The 21,620-nt window shown below is 35.3% G+C and overlaps 1 protein-coding gene across 2 annotated transcripts in view; it reads right to left on the bottom strand.

The window, feature by feature from the left end:
* The window catches only part of GPR174 (G protein-coupled receptor 174), a 62,804-nt gene that overhangs the window by 6,449 nt on the left and 34,735 nt on the right, over nucleotides 1–21,620 (bottom strand). The window contains exon 3 of one of the 2 annotated variants that reach the window (XM_038586547.1): nucleotides 4,748–4,813. The exons of the other annotated variant lie outside the window; for it this stretch is intronic. The gene's annotated coding sequence lies outside the window, so the exon portion shown is untranslated. The remainder of the gene's footprint in view (nucleotides 1–4,747; nucleotides 4,814–21,620) is intronic. 2 annotated transcript variants of the gene reach the window in all.

Below are 21,620 nucleotides of genomic sequence, written 5' to 3'. Positions count from 1 at the left end.
ATAAATAAATAAATAAATATTTTTAAATGGCCTAATCTGTTTTTTAGTTATTAATTTCTGTCTGTGTCCTTTTTATGCCTCTGTTTTCCTGCTTATTCCACCCTACCATAGCAAGGCCAGAAATTCTTTGAAGTCAGAGGCTGGGGTTTAGACACCTTTATATCCCCTGGAGCACCCAGAGGTATGTTTGGAATGTGATGGATTCATCCAATATTTATTCAACAAATATTTATTCAACATCTACCATTTGCCAGGCACTGCTCTTGATATGAGGATAGAGTGGAAAAGGGCACATGATTTCAGTCTTCATGGACCTTATTTTCTAGTGAGGCAGAATGATAATTGCCATACAGTATTTAAAAAGTGTGTTTGTAGGCAATCTACAGCATACTCTATAGGACAAATGAAGGTAAACTAAAATATTAAGAACATTTTTCCTTAAGTGAAGTGAAATCAAATCTATGACTACCCTCCCAAACTCTATAATCTTCCTATTTGTCATTCTGTCAGTGGGCACATTTTAGTGCATTTTCATATGTATATCCTAGCCTGTAACCTCAAAATGCTTCTGAATAGAATATATACTTTACAATTCCTCTGGCTTCCTCTGGGAATGTTGATGATGATTTCCCTTTGTTTAAATAGCATTATTTTCTAGTAGGAAAAGTTGCTTGGAGTGACTGAAAAAGCTTTCCTTCATGGGAAAAAAGAAACTAGTTAAAACCCATGCTTTAGAATGAATATAAACTCCTCAGTTTTTAAAGAGTGATGGAGACAAAAAAATAAAGGAGGCATTTTTCTTCAGAACATGACACTATTTTCTGAGATTTTCCTTTCTTAGGAAAGAAATCCATATCACCTCAGACACAGAAAGAGACTCCAGTTTGAATGAGGTATTTATTTAAAGAATCATGCCAGCATCTTTGATCAAATTATTTTTTGCTATCAGGAGACTAATCTTCCTTAATTTTACATACTTCCTTTTGCGAAGAAAAAAAGAAGAGAAAAACATGAAACTAATGGCCTAAATCTGACCTGATCCCCAGCAATCTACACGTCAGAAACTATTTCATATGGAGTCCTCATGGGAAGTTATTATCTTCATTTACAGATATTTATGTTCATCCAAACCTGAAGCTTTACTAAATTTCACTCATGATATGGTTCAAGAGTATTTTCCAGCAATATTTTGCCTTTGGTTGCTTTTCCAGGAAAGACGTGATTCAAATGAATATCAGGGATAACTTTTTGTGTTATTTTACTGGGACTTCTTCTGAACAAGTTACTATTATCTATGAAGGTGCTAGACTTTTACCCATCAAAATGTGTTTTTGTATTTTAATAAAGAAAGTGAACGACTGGGGTGCCTAGGTGGCTCAGTCCATTAAGTGTCTGCCTTCAGCTCAGGTCATGATCCCAGAGTCCTGGGATCAAGCTCTTCACCTTGGGCTCCCTGCTCAGTGGGGAGCCTGTTTCTCCCTTTCCCTCTGCCCTTCACTTGTGCTTGATTTCTCTCTACTTCTCTCTCTCAAATAAATAAAATCTTTTTTTAAAAAAGAAAGTGAACCATTAAAAATATTAGATCATCAAATGACCTAATTTTTAATGGTGGTCTTCAAGCCATATTAGGGGCAAGTAAAGACTATATTTTGGGATGTGAAACTCTGCCCAGCAACCATCCAGTCATAGGTCATAGGCAACTACTTACCCAAAAGCCAATTTTATTTTAGAGTTCTAGTTAGGTTTATACTTTAGTAAGCCAAAAAAAGGCAGATCTAGTGCTTCAAGTGACTGCAAATGATGTGGGACTGAATAAGGTGTGTACATGTGTGTGGGAGGCAAATGTTTGTTCCACTATAATTCATAAGTAATCACAAATATTGAATGCAAGAGAGCAAAATAATTTCTTCCTGATTTTTATCAAGACACAGCATATATCAGGTGTCCTTTTTCACTTTTAAAAATCTTCAAAGTCAAATGCTTTATAATCTTTCCAGAAAACCTGTCTGGCAACTGCAACTAGGTAAAGAGCTGACTACAACACAGTACACAAATACTTTAGAAAGTCTTTCCTGGCTAATCCTCTTAGGGAATTTACCAGTTCTGTCCTACTGAAAATTTAATCATAATTTTTATTTTAAAGAGGTGTGTTCTGCTTGGATACTACATTCAATTAGGCTTCCAATTTCTCTTATATTTGATAACTCTTATGATTCCTTCATAAGCCAACTTCATAAAGAGGAGGAAGTAACTATGTTTGGACACACAATGCAGTTACTGTGGGCATTGGCAGTTTGCCAGTAAGTTCTTCCATTTGCCTCAGTCTAAATGTCTTTGCGGAGTTCTGAAGCCCATTTCCTCTTCAACAGATAGTGCATCTTGTTACTCTGAGTAGTACTCTTTTAATTACCAAGAGACAGCAAGGAGTATATTACTCCCTCTCACATTACCAATAAGTAATGCCCAGTCACGTTGCCTTTTCTCTGATATCCTACGTTTTGATCTTTCATATCCTGGAGACAAAGGAACATCAATTGGTATTGGTGACCTCAGAGGCTATTAAAATCTGCACTGATAATTAACAAGTACTTTAGCCACTATCCACTTCCTTGCTCTTACCATCTGTTAAAAACTGTTAGTTTGTTCTTATACAGCTCGTATCTCTCAGTATCTTGTTCTTTACACACAATAGAAAGCTATTTGTTTTTATTTTCCCTTTTTCTTAAGCAGTGTTTCTCAAAATGTGGTCTCTGCACTAACTGGAATGCATATTAAAAATGAAAATTTCCAGATGGAACAAATCTTAACTTTCAAAGGATAGAGCCAAGGTAGCTACATTTTAACAAGCTACTAAGATAAACAAATCTGAGACCCTTCAAATCAGAGTCTTCTTTGAGTTACAAAGGGCAACATCAATATTAATTTAGTAATTTTCTTAAGCTAAAATCTTCAATTAGATGACTTTGAAGGGTTGAATGGATAAAAGAACAAAACCCATATATATGCTGCCCATGAGAGACACACTTCAGAAATAAGGACAACACAGATTGAAAGTGAAGGAATGGATAAATATATTCCATGTAAATGAAATAAAACAATAAAAACAAAGCTGGCATATCTATAGTCAGCAGACAAAATAGATTTTAAACAAAGACTGTAATAATAGACAAAGAAAAACACATAATGATAAAGAAGTCAATCCAATAAAAGGACCCAACATTTACATATACATATACATATACATATACATATACATATACATATACATAAAACGTAGGAACACGAAAGTACATAAAACAAATACTAATAGACCTAAAAGGAAAAAAATTACAGCAATGCAATAATAATAGAAAATTTTAACTTCTCACTTATATTAATGGAGAGATCATCCAAAGAAAGAATTAATAAGGAAACATCATTCTTAAATGACACATTGAACCAGATGGACTTTTTTTAAGATTTTATTTATTTATTCATGAGAGACACACAGAGAGAGAGGCAGAGACACAGGCAGAAGGAGAAGCAGGCTCCTCACAGGGAGCCCGATGTGGGACTTAATCCCGGATCCCAGGATCAGGCCCTAGGCCGAAGGCAGATGCTCAACCGCTAAGCCACCCAGGTGTCCCGAACCAGATGGACTTAATATATAGAGAATGTTGCATCCAACAGCAATAAATACACATTCTTTGCAAGTGTACATAGAATATTCTCCATTATAAATGACATGTTAAGCCACTAAACAAGTCTTAATAAATTCGGGGAGACTGAAATTGTATCAAACACATTCTCTGACCAATATGGTATAAAACTAGAAAGAAATGGCAAGAAACATTTGGAAAAACCACAAAAATGTGGAGATTAAACAACATGCTTCTGAACAACTAATGGGTCACTGAAGCAATCAATGAAGAAATTTGAAAAATACCGAGAGAGAAATAAAAACAGAAATATGTCGTACCAAAATATATGTGATACAGCAAAAGTGTTGCCTGAGGGAACTTCCTAGCAATACAGCCCTACCTCAAGAAACTAGAAATATCTCAAATAAACCATCTAACTCTATACCTAAATAAGCTAGAAAGGAGTAATAAAAAACCTCAAATTCAGTAGAAGAAAGGAAATAATAAGATCAAAGTGGAAAAAAAAATGAAATAAAGACTAAAAAGAAAACAGAAGAGATTAATGAAATTAAAAGCTGCTTCTTTTCAAAGATAAAAAGAATAATAGACCCTTAGCTATACTCACCAAGAAAAAGAAGATAGATGGCTCAAATAAAAAGAAATCTGAAATGAAAGAAGTTACAACAGGTATCACAGAAGTACAAAGGATCATAAGAGACTATTACTAATGTACACCAACAATTTGGACAACCTGAAAGAAACAGAGAAATTCCTAGAAATGTACAATTTTTCAAGACTCAACCATGAGGAATTAGAAATTCTGAATAGACAGATTACTAGTTAGGAGATTGAATCAATAACCAAAAAACCTCCCAACACATAGAAGTCCAGGACCCGATGGCTTTACTGCTTAACTCAACAAACATTGAAAGAATATTTAATAACTATCCTCAAAATCTTCCAAAAAATTAAAAACACTTTCAAAGTCATTTTACAAGCCCAGCATTACCTTAAAACAAAAATTAGACAAAGACACACCAAAGAAAGAAAATTACATGTCAGTGTCCCAGGTAAATATACCTGCTAAAATACTTAACAAAATATTAGCAAATCAAATTCAACAATACCTTAAAAAGGGTGATACACCAAGATCAAGTGGGATTAATTCCAAGGATGCAAGAATGGTTCAATGTCTGCAAATCAATCAATGCGATACATTACATTAATAAAATGAAGAATATAAATTATATGATTAAATGATTATATATGATTGCAGATGGAGAAAAATAATTTGACAGAATTCAGTATTCATTTATAATAAAACAAAGAGGGTATGGAGGGAATGTACTTAAATATAATTCAGGCCATATATGACAAACCTACAGCTAATATCATACTCAATGATGAAAAGCTGAAAAATTTTCTTCAAAGCTCATGAAAAAGACAAGAATGTCCACACCTCCTATTTTTATTCAACATAGTTTTAGAAGTCCTAGCTAGAACAATTAGGTGGGAAAAATAAATAAAAATGTATCCAAAATGGAAAGGAAGTAAAACTGTCAAAATTTACAGATGACAAATACTGACAGTTATATACTTTATATAGAAAACCCAAAATACTCCATCTAAAAAAATGGCTAACACATGAACTCAGCAAAGTGTCAGGATAGAAAACCAAGATGCAGAAATCTGTGGTGTTTCTGCATGTTTATCAAATAATCAGAAAGAAATTTAAAAAATAATTTTAAAATTGCATCAAAAATAAAATATTTAGATATATATTTAATCAAGGAAGTAAAAGACTTGTACACTAAAGACTATAAAACAGTGCTGAAAGAACTCGAAGATGGATTTAATATATGGAAAGATATTCTGAGAGAGAGAAGATGACAGCAGAGTAGGGAGACCCTAGGCCTGCCTCATTCCACAAATACAATAAGATAACTATCAAATGATCCTGAATGCCATAGAAATTGACCTGAAGACTTACAGAACAAATTCCACAACTAAAGGGAGAGAAGAGGCTATATTGAAGAAAGTAGGATGTGTAGAGACACAGTATGAGAGAAAGAGACCATGGACTTCATAGTGAGAAGGGAACCATGGTCCTGGAGAAGAGTGAGACACAAAATTCTGGGTGTGCATGAAGAAAATGAATTCTCATAGGAACTGGCTTGTAAAGCCAGAGGGGCTGAATCTCACGACTTCTGGCAACCGGGGGGGGGGGGGGGGGGGGGCTTAAAACCTGGAGATCCAAAGGTCAGCCGTCTTCACTCAGGGAGATCCCAGAGGCATAGGGGTTGCAATTTAGTATAAGCATAAAATCACCTACAGAAACCAACACATCACCAACACTGCTATCTAACTTGCTTATATCAAGCCTTGCCCTGACATACTTTATTGGAAACACCCTTCCCAGTCACCCTTGCCTCAAACCCAGTGTAATTCCTGCAGGTGGTGTTGTGCTTATACTGAGATGCAGGGGAGGGAAATGGCACCTGACATTCCTTTGTTCCAGTAGGAGTCTCTCTGTGAATGCTGCTTCTCTGGAACATGCTCTGAAATAAACAAATATTCTGTCTCCCTTTCTGATATTTCCCACACATTTCTTCTCCCTTCCCTTATATTCCCTTTCACTATTATTTATATTCCCCAAATGACTCCTAACTCTGGGAAACGAACTAGGGGTGGTGGAAGGGGAGGAGGGCGGGGGGTGGGGGTGAATGGGTGATGGTACTGAGGGGGGCACTTGACGGGATAAACACTGGGTGTTATTCTGTATGTTGGTAAATTGAACACCAATAAAAATAAATTTATTATTAAAAACAAAACAAAAACATAGGAATCACAATATTTACAAGTATCTGCAGGACCCAGAACAGGACTATGGAAGGGACAATGCACTTGAAAGCTTTCCCTTTAAGCACTGCCCACCTGGAGTTCCTGGGGCTGATGATGATGACCTGGAAGACACTCAAGAGGCGGACAGTGCCAATGGACACTCCCCTGCCAACCCCATGAATATAGAGAAAAAAATTGCATCCAAAATCACTGAGGATATGATATAACCCCCAAAATGGCATTGCATTGTGTATTCCAAATGAGAACAGGACCAAAATGTTGGCTACAATCAGATTCTTAACAATGAAATCTGTGGACCTTAGCCTACACCCAGTGAAATAAAGGAAGAGATAATGGTTAAGAAGAGATCAAAAAGGGTGTTGCCTCTTGATGGGATGAGCACTGGGTGTTATTCTGTATGTTGGCAAATTGAACACCAATAAAAAATAAATTTATTATTAAAAAAATAAAATAAAATAAGTAGGACATACTGTAAAAAAAAAAGAAATAAACAAATAACTTCCTCACTGTGTGTTCAAGTGCTCTTCAGAAGGTTGTCATTTCAATCCTTCTCTTCAAGTGCAACAGGAGAATGGACTGAGGGAACTCAGCAACTCCATCAAACATAGTAACATTCATACTATAGTAGTCCCAGCAGAAGAGAGAGAAAAAGGGGTAGAAAATTTATTTGAAGAGATAATAGATTAAAACATTGCTACTCTGGGTAAGGAAACAGATATCTAGATCTATGAGAAACAGAGAATCCCTGCCAAAAAGTAACAAAAGCAGATCCACAGCAAGATATATTATAATTAATGTAATGCAAAATATAGAGATATAGAAAAATATGAAAAGCAGTCATACAAAAGAAGACAGTTATATAAAAGGGAACCCACAAAAGAATATCTTATTTTCACCAGAAACTTTGCAATCTAGAAGTTACATGAAATTATCTGTCATCTGTCTATCTATTATCTATCTATCATCTATCTATCTATCTATCTATCATCTATTTATCTATCTATCTAGTGCTGAATATGGAAAACCTGTAGCGAAGAATACTCGATCCAGCAAGGCTATCATTCAGAATAGAAGGAGAGACAAAGGGATTCTGAGACAAACAAAAGGGAAAGGAGTTCATAACCACTAAACCATCTCTGCAAAAAAATACTAAAGATGATTTTTTAGTGGAAAGGGGAAACCAAAAGTTAGAGTGTAAAAGTAGGAAACATAAAAGCAGGGGAAATGAATATTTCCATAAAATAATCAGTGAAAAAAATACAAGGATTAAAAATATGAAAACACAATCCTAAAGTATGGGTAACAGAGGAGAAAAGAATGGGCTCAAACTTAAAAAAAATCAACTTAATATAGACTATTATATGCAGAAGAGATTATATAAATATTTAATGGCAATCATATATTAAAAACCATTAATAAATAAGAAAATAATAAAGAGAATAAAATCCAAACATATCACTAAAGAAATTTAACAAAACAGGAAAGGTTAAGACAGGAAAAGTGTCAGAGAAAATCATCAAAAACATCTGTAAAACATGTAATAAAAGAGAGCAAATACATATTTATCAATAATTGCACTAAATGCAAATTGACTAAATTCTCCAAGCAAAAGGCATATGCTGGAAGAATAGAATAAACACACATACACACACACACAAAAAGACCCAAGTATAGTATATGCTGCTTATAAGATCTTTGTTAGACTTAAAGACACCTACAGAGTGAAAATGAGGGAATGAAGAAACATTTATCATGAAAATAGACATCAATCAGGGAAATACAAATCAAAACCACAATGAGATACTACTTTACACTGGTGAGAATGGCTAAAATTAACAAGACAGGAAACAACAAATGTTGGCAAGGATGTGGAGAAAGGGGAACCCTTTTGCACTGTTGGGAATATACACTTGTGCAGCCACTCTGGAAAACAATGTGGAGGTTCCTCAAGAAGATAACAATAGAGCTACTCTATGACCCTACAACTGCACTACTGGCTATTCACCCCAACTATACTGATGTAGTGAAATGACAGGACACCTGCACATCAATGTTCATGGCAGCAATGCTCACAATAGCCAAACTGCAGAAGGAGCCACAATGTCCTTCGACAGAGGAATGAATAAAGAAGATATGGTAAAATCAGAGAGGGTGACAAAGCATGAGAGACTCCTAACTCTGGGAAATGAACAGGGAGTAATAGAAGGGGAATTGGGCAAGGGGATCGGGTGACTGGCTGACGTGCACTGAGAGGGTCACTTGATGGGATGAGCACTGGGGGTTATACTATATGTTAGCACATCGAACTCCAGTAAAAAAAAAATATACAAAAAAGGGGATCTTGGGTGGCTCAGCATTTAGCACCTGCCTTCAGCTCAGGGAGTGATCCTGGAGTCCCAGGATCGCATCCCACATCGGGCTCCCTGCGTGGAGCCTGCTTCTCCCTCTGTCTGTGTCTCTCATGAATAAATAAATAAAATCTTTAAAAAATATATACAAAAAATTAAAAAGAGAAAAAAGATGTGATATATATATATGTATATATATATACATATATATATATATATAATGAAATATTACTCAGCCATCAGGAAGGATGAATACCTACCATTTGCTTCAAAGTGGATGGAACTGGAGGGTATTGTGCTGAGTGAAGTAAGTCAATTGGAGAAAAACAATTATCATATGGTTTCACTCATATGTGGAATATAAGAAATAGTGAAAGGAAGTATAAGGGAAAGGAGGTAAACTGAGTGGGAAAAAATTAGAAAGGGAGACAAATCATGAGAGACTCCTAACTCTGGGAAACAAACAAAGGGTTGCAGAAGGGGAGGGAGGTTGGGGGTAGGGTAACTGGGTGACGGGTATGAAGGAGGGCACTTGATGGGATGAGCACTGGGTGTTATATATTGGCAAATGGAATTTAACTAAAATGTGTTAAAAAAAAGAAAATGGATGTCCAAATAAAGCCAAAGTACCAGTACTTACATCATACAAGATAGACTTTAAAACAAAGACTGTAACAAAATACAAGGAAAGACACTATATAATAATAAAGGGGACAATCTATCAAGAAGAAATAACAATTGTAAATATTTATTCATGCCATATGGGGACACCCAAATATACAAACAGTAAATAACACCATAAAGGTAGCAATTGCTAATAATACAATAATAGTATGGGACACCAACATCTCACTTACATAAATGAACAGATCATCTATAAAGAAAATATACAAGGAGCCAATAACTTTGAATGACACACTGTAACAGATAGCTTTAATAGATATATTAACAGAGTACTCCATCATAAAACAGAAGGATTCACATTATTTTCAAATGCACATGGAACATTCTGCAGAATAGGTGAGTTATTAGGCCATAAAACACACACCAGCAAATTAAAAAGATTGAAGTAATACCATGCATCCTTTCTGACCACAATGGTATGAAAGTTGAAATCAACCACACAAAAAAATCTGGAAAGAACACAAATATATGGAAATTAAATAACATGTTACAAAACAATGAATGGGTCCACCAAGAAATAAAATAAGTAAAATAGTCCATGGAAGTAAATAAAATTGAAAAAACAATGGTTCAAAACCTTTGGGATGGAGCACAAGTGGTACTAAGAGGAAAGCTTATAACAAGACTTACCTCAAGAACTAAGAAATATCTTAAGTAAACAACCTAACATTGCATTTAAAAGAGATAGAAAATGAACAGCAAATAATACATAAAATCAGCAAAAGGAAGAAAATAAAGATTAGAACAGAAAAAAAATGAAATGGAAATTTAAAAAGCCAATACAACAGATCAATGCATGAGAAGATGATTATTTGAAAAAGTCAACAAAATTGATAAACCTCTAGCCAGACTTCTAAAGAAAAAAATTTAAAGGACTGAAATAAAGAAAAATACAATGAGAGAGGAGAAATAACAACTAACACCATAGAAATAAAACCCCATAGGAAAATATTATGAGAAACTAGATAACAACAAAATGGACAACCTAGAAGAAAAGGATAAATTCCTAAAATCATATAACCTACCAAAACTGAAACAGAAAAAAAATCGTAGACTGATTACCAGCAAAGAAATTGATTTGGTAATCAAAAACAAAAAAAAAATAATAATCCCCAAAAAACAAAGTCTCAGACCACACATCTTCACAGGTGATTTCTACCAAACATTTAAATAAGAGTTAACACCTATACTTCACAAAGTATTCTAAAAAATAGAAATGGAAGGAAAACCTCCAAACTGTTTCTATGAGGCTGGCATTATCTTGATACAAAAATCAGATAAAGGCAACACTACAAAAGAGAACTATAGGCCACTGTCCCTGATGAAAAAGATGCAACAATCCTGAACAAAATACTAACTAAATCCAATGATACATAAACTAATCATTCACCACATTCAGGTGTGATTTATTCCTGGATTTCAAGTGTGCAGTCAAATGGGGTTTATATCTGGATTGCACGTGTGCAGAAATCAATCAACATGATACATCCCATCGGTAACAGAAAAAATAAGAACCATATGACCATTTCAATAGAGGCAGAAAAAGCATTTGACAAAGTATAACAACCATTAACAATAAAAACCCTCAACTAAATAGGTTTAGAGGGAACATACCTCAACATAATAAAGGCCTTATATGAAAATTCCACAGCTAATAACATTCTTTTTTTTTAAGATTCTATTCATTTATTCATGAGAGATGAGAGAGAGAGAGAGAGAGAGAGAGAGAGAGAGAGAGAGAGTCAGAGACACAGGCAGAAGGAGAAGCAAGCTCCATGCAGGGAGCCGGATGTGGGACTTGATCCTGGGTCTCCAGGATCAGGCCCTGAGCTGAAGGTGGCACTAAACCGCTGAGCCATCAGGGCTGCTCAGTTAATATTATTCTTAATAGAGATTATCTGCAGGCTCTTCCTCTAAAGTCAGGAATAAGACAAGGATGACCATTTTTGCTACTTTATTCAACATAGTACTGAAAGTCCTAGCCGCAGCATCAGACAACAAAAAGAAATAAAAGATATCTATATTAGTAGAAGTAAAACATCCACTACTTGCAGATGACCTGATAGTATATATAGAAAACCCAAAGACTCCATGAAAAAAAATGAATTTATAAATGAATTCACTAAACTCAGTATACAAAATCAATATACAGAAATCTATTGGTTTCTATATATCAATAATGAAGCAGCAGAAAGAGAAATTAAGAAAACAATCTCATTTATAATTGCACCAAGAATAAGATACCTAGGGATAAAAATAACCAAAGAAGTAAAAGATCTATACTCTGAAAATTATAAAGCATTGATGAAAGAAATTCAAGAATGACTCAAAAAAATGGAAAGACACTTCTTTCTCATGGATTAGAAGAACAAGTATTGTTAAAATGCCTATACTCTCCAAAGAAATCTACAGGTTTAATGCAACACCTATCAAAATATGAACAGCTTTATTCACAGAACTGGAACAAACAATCCTACAATTTATAGGAGACCACAAAAGACCCAGAATAGCCAAAGCAATCTTCAAAAGAACAGTAAAGCTTGAGGCATCCCAATTCTGGACTTCAAGTTTATTACAAAGCTGTAGTAAATAAAATAGCATGGAACTGGCACAAAATAGACCATAGATCATTAGAACAGAATAGAAAATGCAGAAATAAGTCCAAAATTATATGTTCAATTAGTCTTTGAAAAAGGAGGAAATAATATCCAATGGGAAAAAGTCACTTCAACGAATGGTGTTGAGAAAACTGGAGAACAACATGCAAAACAATGAAACTGGACCACTTTCTTATATCACACGTAAAAATAAATTGAAGTGGATTAAAGACTTAAATGTGAGACCTGAACCCATAAAAATCCTAGAAAAAAGCACAGTCCATATCTTTTCTGACATTGTCCATACCAACTACTTTCTCAATAGGCCCCCTGAGGCAAAGTTATTAAAAACAAAAATAAACTATTGGGACTACATCAAAATAAAAAACTTCTGCATAGTGAAGGAAACAATAAAAAAACCTAAAAGACAACCTATGGAATGGGAGAAGATATTTGCAAGTAACATATGCAATAAATGGTTAGTATCCAAAAATATAAAGAACTGATAAAACTCAACATTGCAAAAATAATCCAATTAAAAAGTGAGCAGAAGACATGAACAGACATTTTTCTAAAGAAGACATACAGATGTCCAATAGCTTACAAAAAGATTCCCATCATCACTTATGATCAGGGCAATGCAAAACAAAACTACAATGAGATATCACCCCACATCTGTCAGAATAGCTAAAATCAATAACACAAGAAAGAACAAGTGTGGTGAGGATGTGGAGAAAAAAGAACCCTCCTGCACTGTTGGTGGGAATGCAAACTGATGCAGTCACAATGGAAAAGAGTATGGACTGTCCTCAAAAAGTTAAAACTAGAACTACTTGGGGTGCCTCAGTGTCTTAGTCGGTTAAGTGTCCAACTCTTGATTTCAACTCAGGTCATGATCTCAAGGTTGTGAGATTGAACCACATGTCTGGCTCCATGCTGGGTATAGAGCCTTCTTAAGAGTTTCTCTCTCTCTCTCTTCCTTTGCCCTTCCCCACAATCTCTAAAATAAAATAATAATAAAATAAAATAAAATAAAATAAAATAAAATAAAATAAAATAAAAATAGAACAACCTTATGATACAGCAGTTGCATGACTATTTGCCAAAAGAATACAAATACACGAATTCAATAGGATACATGCACATCTATGCTTAAAATAGCATTATATACAATAGCCAAGATATGGAAGCAGCCCAAGTGTCCTTTGATTAATGAATGGATAAATAAGTGGCATGCGCATGTGCACACACACACACACACACACCCAATGTAATATTACTCAGCCATGAAAAAAACTGCAATCTTGTCATTTACAATCACATGAATAGATCTAGAGAATATAATGGTAAGTGAAGTGATTCAAAGAAAGATAAATACCTTACAATTTCACTGTTTTTCTTTTTAGAGAGAGAAGGAGAAAGAGAGAGAGAAAGAGACAGACAGTGGGTAGAGGAGAGGAAGTGGGAAAGGGAAAGGGCATCTTAAGTAGGTTCAAAGACTAGCAAGAAGCCTGATGTGTGGCTCAATCTCACAACCCGGAGATCATGACCTGAGCTGAAGTCAAGAGTTGGTCAACTGACTGAGCCACCCAGGCACCTCATGATTTAACTCTTGTATGGAATTTATGGAAGAAAACAAATGAGCAAAGGGCAAAAAGAGAGAAAACCAAGAAACAGACTCTTAACTATGGAGAACAAACTGAAGGTTACCAGAGGACAAGTATGTGTGAGGGGGTTAAATAGATTATGGGGATAAAAGTGGATTGGTCATGATGAGTACAGGGTGAAGTATGGAAGTGTTGAATCACAATATTATACACTGGAACTAATATAATACTGTATGTTAACTGTAATTAAAACAAAAACTTATAAAAATTGGAAATACACCTATATTAATGGATTGCAAAATTAATATTGTCAAGATATTCATAGTACCCAAAGGAATCTGATTTAATGCAATCCCTATAAAAATTCCAAAGTCATTTTTCACAGAACTAGAACAAATAATCCTAAAATTTGTGTGAGCCCACAAAGGACCCTTAATAGCCAAAACAATCTTGAGAAAGATAAACAAAGCTGGAGGTATCACACTTGTTAATTTCAAGCCAAGCTACAAAGTTATAAAAATTGAAACAGTATGGTATTGGTATAAAGACAGAGACACAGATCAAGAGAACATAACTGAGAGCTCAGTATTAAACCCAGTACATAGACAATTAATTTGTGACTAAGGAGCCAAGAACATACAATAGAGAAAGGACATTTTCTTCAATAAATGACACAGGGAAAGCTGGACAACTAGATGCAAAAGAATGACATTAGACCACTAACTTACTCTGTACACAAAAGTTTACTCAAAGTGGATTAGATAATTGAATGTGATCCCTGACACTATGAAATACCTAAAGGAAAACAGGTGGTAAGCTCATTTACATTGGTTTTAGTGTTATTTTTTTTTTGGATTGGACTCCATATACAAGTGAAACAAAGGCAAAAATATGCAAATGGGAATACATCAAACTAAAAAGCTTCTGTGCAGTAAGAGAAATCATCATTAAAACAAAAAGCCAACATACTGAATGGGAGAAGATTTTTGCAAATTATTTATCTGACAAAGGGCTACTAACTACAATATATAAAGAATTCATTAAACTCAGCCACAATGATGAAAATAATTTAAAAACTGGCAGAGTATCTGACTAAATATTCTCCCAAAGAATACATACAGATAACCAACAGGTACTTGAAAAGATGTTCAGCATTACTAATTATTAGGAAAATGGAAATAAAAATTGCAATAAATTAGCATTTCACACCAGTTAGAATGATTCTTATCAAAAAAATATGAAATAACAATTATTGGAGAAGATATGGAGCAAAAGTGAATGCTCCTGCACTGTTGATGAGAATGTAAATGGTGCAGTAACTATAGAAGGATGGAATATGCATTATTCCTCAAAAATATAAAAAATAAAACTACCTTACAATTCAGCAATGGCAGTTATGGGTATTTAATTGAAGAATACAAAAATACTCATTTAACAGTACTCATCATCCAGGAAATATGAATCAAAACTACAATGAAATATCACCTCACATTTGTCAGAATGGCTAAAATAAACAACACAAGAAACAACAGATGTTGGTGAGGATGTGAAGAAAGGGGAGCCCTCTTACACTGTTGTGGGAATGCAAAGTGGTTTAGCCACTCTGGAAAACAATTTGGAGGTTCCTCAAAAAGTGGAAAGTAGAACTGTTCTTTGATCCAGCAATTGTACTACTAAGTATTTACCCCAAAACTACCAAAGTATTAATCCAAAAAGAGACATGCACGTGGATGTTTTTTTACATTTCTTTTTTAAAAATACTTTATCCATTTATTTGAGAGAGAGAGAGAGGAATAAAGAGAGGGAGAGAGAGAGAGAGAGAGAGAGAGAGAGTGTGGAGGGAGGAGCAGAGGGAGAGGGACAAGCAGACTCTGTGCTGAGAACAGAGCCCAACACAGGGCTCAATCCAATGACCCTGAGATTATGACCTGAGTGGAAACCAAGAGTCAGATGCTAAAGTGACTGAGACACTCAGGCACCCCCATGCAGATGTTTATAGCAGCATTATCTACAATAGCCAAATTATGGAAACAGCCCAAGTGTCCATAGACTGATGAATGGATAATGAAGTGATATATGGGATGCCTGGGTGGCTCAGCAGTTGACCATCTGCCTTTGGTTCAGGGCATGATCCCAAAGTCCCAGGATTGTGTCTCACATCAGACTTACTGCATGGCACCTGCTTCTTCTATGTCTCTGCCTCTCTCTGTGTGTGTGTGTGTGTGTGTGTGTGTGTGTCTCATGAATAAATAAATAAAATCTATAAAAAATAACGAAGTGATATATATACCATTTCCTTATCCATTCACATATATATATGAACACACACACACGTATGTATATATATATACACACTTTTAAAGAATGAAGAATATTTAGAGTGCCCCCTCCCCCAGTAAAGAAATGAGAGCCTAGATAAACTGACTTTCGCATGGTCGCACTGACATCCAATGGCAGAGATGGAACAAGAACTCAAGAATTCTCACTCTTAATCTAATATGATTTTCATTACACTGAAGTTCCTCTGCTATGACTAATTTAAAGAAATTCATCACAATTTATATTTTCCAATCTATGTTACCTTCAAATGGTCACTTTGCAATGCTGTATGCTTACCCTAGTGATGCTATGTTTTGAGAAATATTCTCATAATGTATTCTTTGTATTTATCTTTGAGGCAATTTTGAACTAGTCAAGAAAAAGAGAGAGAGAGGCAAACCATAAAGTGGACTTTCAACTATGAGAACAAACTGAGTGTTCCTGGAGAGGAGGTGGGCCAGGGGGATGGGATGCTTGAAATATGTGATGCGTATTAAGGAGGGCACTTATTGTGATGAGCACTGGGTGTTTTATGTAAGTGAGAATCACTGAATTCACTAATCACTGCCACTAATATTACATTGTATGTTAACATTGTATGTTAACTCACCAGAATTATAAAATAAAATAAAATAAAATATAAAACAAAACTTTGGAAAGGTAACAAAATGCTGATTCAAAAAGATATATGTATCCCTATGTTCATTGCAGCATTAGATACACTGGCCTATAATTGAAACAACATAAATGTTTGTTGATGAACAATTTACTAACATACAGAATAACACCCAGTGCCCGTCACCCATTCACTCCCACCCCCCGCCCTCCTCCCCTTCTACCACCCCTAGTTCGTTTCCCAGAGTTAGCAGTCTTTACGTTCTGTCTCCCTTTCTGATATTTCCCACACATTTCTTCTCCCTTCCCTTATTTTCCCTTTCACTATTATTTATATTCCCCAAATGAATGAGAACATATAATGTTTGTCCTTCTCCGACTGACTTACTGATGAACAGATAGAGAATATGTGTATGTATACACACACACACTGGATTACTACTCAGCCATAAAAAAAGCATGAAATCTTGCTATTTGCAACAACATAAAATCAAATAAAGAATCTTTATCAGCAAATGCAAATCTTTGTAACTTTCCATAATAAAACCATTAATATTTAGCAATATTTCAAAAGGTGGAACATATATTTATATTTTATATCTTTCTATAACATTTTGACATGAGTAATAGCTTTGTTTTCTCTTTATTATGTTAAATAGCATAACTTTCTTAGTTTAGATTGATATAAATCTGCAGGTGTCTTTATCAGTTATAGGTTGAAGCATATGTACAAAATCTTTTAAGTATCCACACTGTGATGACCTAAAACTCTGACATTCAAAAAAACTTATTTATTTTTCTGGCCTTATCACTTATACTCTTCTAAATGCTCTAGGCTTCCATTATGTCAGGGTATCCTTGAATACATCATGTACTTTGCTCTGACATCTCTGACTTTTAATTTAACCTACACTTCTTTATTTTCCAAGTTTTTGAATAATCCAGTTTCACATAATTTTTGCACAAGTGTTATATTCAAATATATTTGAATATGAATATAGCACAAGTGTTATAGTATGTGTTTTAAAGTCTTTTCAAGTTATAAAATTCAAAAACATTTAATAATTTCTACCTAATGTTTTAATCATTGATATGAGCTACATCAAAGCATTTGGGGATTACAAAAGACACTTTTTAAAAGAACATTTCCTTTTATTAGAATTACATCTGATTTTTTTTATAGAATTGTCTCTCTTCCCTCAACAGTAAAATTTGTTCTTATGTATTATCATTTGCTAATGGATAAAACAAGTGCTCTGAATGGCATCCCAGTGAACTGATTAGGATTTCCTTCATGGTTTCTCCTGAAATATTTACAATATATTCATTTAAGTATTTGGGAATCAAATTGAAGAAACTTTCAGGAACAATCAAAAAGAAAATACATCTTCAGAGAAACCGGGGTCTCACAAGTTCATTGTCCATTTCGCATTTTTTAAAAAAGTCCAATTGTAAATTTATGATTTTCATTTGCAGCCTTGAACTAAGGCAGAATACACAACTCAAAATAGTCACTGCTTTTTAAAAAAAATAACTCTCCAAAGTATACATTTAAGCAGCCACATTGTATTACCATCAAAGGAAGTACAAATAAAATCAAGTCAGATTAAAAAAATATCCCCTTCCATTCAAATACACAACAAGATGGAGTAGAGCACACTTTGTGGCAATGTGGTACTCTTTTTACTTTCTCTACCACAGCCTGCTGCCTTCCTATAGGAGGAAATGACGAGTCCCTCCCCCACCATAGCAAGGGGAATCACCAAGTACCTTAATGTGTGTTGAATGGTCCCTGGTCTTTAAAACTTGAAGTTGAAAAAAAGATCATACTTTTTCTAATTAAATTTACCTGTTGATTTTATCACTTTTATTTCTGACATAGGCCAATTTCTTACCTCTCTATGTTATGAACTACTCAAAAAGATGGACTTCTGGATACCTGTAAGCCTAGGAAATAAGTTTAGCCTACGGGAAGTTTAGGAGTAATTTAGTCACGAGCTTGGTATTTTCTTATTTTAAATTCCTTCCCCTTAAGTGAATCTTGCAAAAGGTTAAAAGAGAAGCCATTTCTTTTTTTAAATATTTTTATTTAGTTATTCATGAGAGAGAGAGAGAGGGAGGGGCAGAGACACAGGCAGAGGAAAAAGCAGGCTACATGCAGGGACCCTGATGAGGGATTCAACCCCGGGACTCCAGGATCAGGCCCTGGGCCAAAGGCAGGCATTAAACCGCTGAGCCACCCAGGGATCCCCAAAAGAGGCCATTTCTAAACCAAAAAATTTGTGTGTGTGTGTGTTTCGTGGTATCATTTTTTTAAATAATAAATTTATTTTTTATTCGTGTTCAATTTGCCAACATACAGAATAACACCCAGTGCTCATCCTGTCAAGTGCCCCCCTCAGTGCCCGTCACCCATTCACCCCCACCCCCTCCGCCCTCCTTCCCTTCCACCACCCCTAGTTCGTTTCCCAGAGTTAGGAGTCTTCATGTTCTGTCTCCCTTTCTGATATTTCCTACCCATTTTTTCTCCCTTCCCTTCTATTCCTTTTCACTATTATTTATATTCCCCAAATAAATGAGACCATATAATGTTTGTCCTTCGATTGACTTATTTCACTCAGCATAATACCCTCCAGTTCCATCCACGTTGAAGCAAATGGTGGGTATTTGTCATTTCTAATGGCTGAGTAACAAAGTAAAAAGTATTTTTTTTTCTCAACGAAGAGCATTATTTCCAATATTTAGTTGTTTTTAATGGTTATATTTCTGAAATGAAATGTAAGTACCCACCCCTTGAAATGCATTTAGAGTTCATTGTATTTACCCCTTTTCTTTGTACATTTTAACAAGTGTTAGCAAATTACAATTTAGCTTTAAGAGATGGCCATGGCTTGAGTTCAGATGGACCGTCTGTACTTACCAACATAAATATATGTCATGTACAAAGTGATTGGAATAATAACTCTAACAGTTTGATATTCCATTGCTTTTTATCAGCAGTTCACATCAGTGACAGAGTAATTGCAAATATGTGAAGTCTGATTATTTTTATCAGGATGATCTTCAAATGGTTATATGCTTCCATCATTTGTTATGTTAATGGTACTATCTCTCTCTCTCTCTCTCTCTCTCTCCCTATGTACCTATCATCCAACTATCCATACACGAATCACTTAGACAAGGCTTCATACATGAGATAAGAGGAATATTAAAACAAACTGCTAACAATTCTAAATTTATCTAAAACCAAGACCCTTCTCTTTCACTGTCCTTTCCAATATTGGGAACATCACTGATATCATTAATAATTCAAGGGTTCAAATTTAAAGTCTTCTTTAATCCTTCCCCCCCCCCAAGACTTTTCTTCTCAGCCTTCTTTTTTTAAAGATTTTATTTATTTATTCATGAGAGACACACACAGAGAGAGGCAGAGACACAGGCAGGAGAAGGAGGCTCCATGCAGGGAGCCCGACGTGGGACTCAATCAGTGTCTCCAGGATCATACCCTGGGTGGAAGGCAGCGCTAAACTGCCACCAGGCTGCCCTCTTCTCAGTCTCCTTATATAGACTGCTACTGGGTTCATTTGATCTTCCTCATAACATTGTTCTGATCAGCCTTATTTTTGCCTTAGCCCTGGCTCTATCTGACTTATTACTCTCATAACCTTTCTAACTATTCCATAAACATAGTCTACATACCACACCAAGGTATTCATCTGTAGGAAAATCCTTTGCCTGGGAGGATGAATAGTACTCTCTATTTGGAACCTCTGCATTTGTGGAAAATTACCCAAGAAACTCAAACACAACACACACAACACACACACAACACACACACACACACACACACACACATATTACCATTCTGGACTCCATCAATGCATTGAAAATTTAGAATACGGAACATCTCACAGTGCTACTAAATAAAAAAAAAACTTATCAAAAAGTAAGCATCCAACTGAGTTTGCTTTTCCTACCATTTGAAGGTAATATAGATTTGAAAATATATATTGTGATGCATTTCTTTAAATTAGTCATAGCAGAGGAACTTCGGTGTAATGAAAATCATATTAGGTTAAGAGTGATAATTCTTGAGTTCCTGTTCCATCTCTGCCATTGGATGTCAGTGCGACTATGGGAAAGTCAATTTATCTAGGCTCTCATTTCCTTGCTGGGGGGGCACTCTAAATACTCTTGATTTTTAGTTTTTACTTGACGTCCAGATAGTTATCCAGTGCAATGCTAGTTTCAACTGTACAAAATATAGTGATTCAACACTTCCATATAGCACCCAGTGCTCATCACAAGTGCACTCCTCAATTCCCATCATCTATTGAACCAATGCCCCAACTCCCACTCCCCTCCAGTAATCATTCGTTTTTTTCTGCATAGTTACCAGTCTGTTTCTTGATTTGCTTCTCTCTCTTTTTTTTACTCTTTGCTCCTTTGTTTGGTTTTCTACTTCCATATATGAGTGAAACAACATGGCATTTGTCTTTCTCTGACTGACTGAATTCACTTAGCATAACACTCTCTAACTCTATCCATGTCATTGCAAATAACAAAATTTCATCCTTTTTTATGGCTGAGTAATATTTCAGTGTGTGTGTGTGTGTGTGTGTGTGTGTGTGTGTGTAAGACTTCTTTATCCATTCATCAGTTTATGGACACTTTATCCATTCATCAGCTGTTTCCATAATTTGGCTATTGTAGTTAATGCTGCTATAAACATCTGCATGGGGGTGCCTGAGTGTTTCAGTCACTTTAGCATCTGACTCTTGGTTTCCACTCAGGTCATAATCTCAGGGTCATTGGATTGAGCCCTGTGTTGGGCTCTGTTCTCAGCACAGAGTCTGCTTGTCCCTCTCCCTCTGCTCCTCCCTCCACACTCTCTCTCTCTCTCTCTCTCTCTCTCTCTCCCTCTCTTTATTCCTCTCTCTCTCTCTCAAATAAATGGATAAGTAAAGT

Source organism: Canis lupus, chromosome X (assembly GCF_011100685.1).
Source record: "Canis lupus familiaris isolate Mischka breed German Shepherd chromosome X, alternate assembly UU_Cfam_GSD_1.0, whole genome shotgun sequence".
In the NCBI taxonomy this organism is placed as follows: domain Eukaryota; kingdom Metazoa; phylum Chordata; class Mammalia; order Carnivora; family Canidae; genus Canis; species Canis lupus.
Note: the sequence above shows the minus strand (reverse complement) of the source record. Positions and strands in the feature narration are given on the sequence as shown.